This window comes from Egretta garzetta, unplaced genomic scaffold, assembly GCF_000687185.1.
Source record: "Egretta garzetta isolate BGI_Z169 unplaced genomic scaffold, ASM68718v1 scaffold598, whole genome shotgun sequence".
Classification (NCBI taxonomy): domain Eukaryota; kingdom Metazoa; phylum Chordata; class Aves; order Pelecaniformes; family Ardeidae; genus Egretta; species Egretta garzetta.
This window is the reverse complement of record NW_009260621.1, coordinates 557,471-558,189: the sequence shown is the minus strand read 5'-3', so window position 1 is coordinate 558,189 and position 719 is coordinate 557,471. Positions and strand designations below refer to the sequence as shown.

At 66.5% G+C, this 719-nt stretch overlaps 1 protein-coding gene across 1 annotated transcript in view; it reads right to left on the bottom strand.

Annotated features, from left to right (window-relative positions):
* The window catches only part of KIAA1614 (KIAA1614 ortholog), an 11,881-nt gene that overhangs the window by 1,964 nt on the left and 9,198 nt on the right, over positions 1-719 (bottom strand).

Here is a 719-nt window from a genome sequence, read left to right as displayed (position 1 = left end):
CGCGGCGGCCCCTCCGGGGTGGCCTGCCCAGCCTGGCGAGCCTCTGCACGGGGAGGTGGGGGTGCACGGGGAGGTGGGGGTGCAGCCACCTCCCCGCAGCAGCAACCCAGCATGCGCAAGGGGTGGCTTCACAAGCCAAAGAGACCCAAAGGGCTCCCTGCTCCTTTTCCCCATAATCTCAGGGGTTTAGCAACTTTCCCTCGCTCTCTGACCGAAGGGATCGCATCCTGCCAAGGGACTCGAAAATCCCAGGGCTGCCCCTGAACCCTCCTGTCAGGCTGAGACACGCTGTGCCTGGCGTGTTTGGCAAGCTCCAAGGTGGCCCCTGTCTAGCAGCCCATCATCCCCAAAAGGGGAGATCTGGCACTAAGGGAAACCCCTCCATGGCTGCCTGCTGCCACATCACCGCAACACCCTGTGCAGAACCAGGTGCAGGGTGAAACACAGCTCCCCCAGACCCACTTGAACACACATGTGTGCAAAATGGTCACTCCCGGATTGAGGTTTCCAGTGCCAAAAGGCACGGTCCCACCGGGAAGGCTCGGGGGGCTCGGCTTGGCGGTGTCGCGCCGTGCCGAGGAGGAATGCTCGGGGAGGGAGCCCCGCTTGTGTGGTGCAGGATGCCAGCGGCCCTCGCCCTCACTCACCCGTGTGCCGTGCTCCTGGCCGGCTGCCGCTGCGGCCGGGCCCCGGGCGGCCCGGCCGGGTTCCCCGGGGGG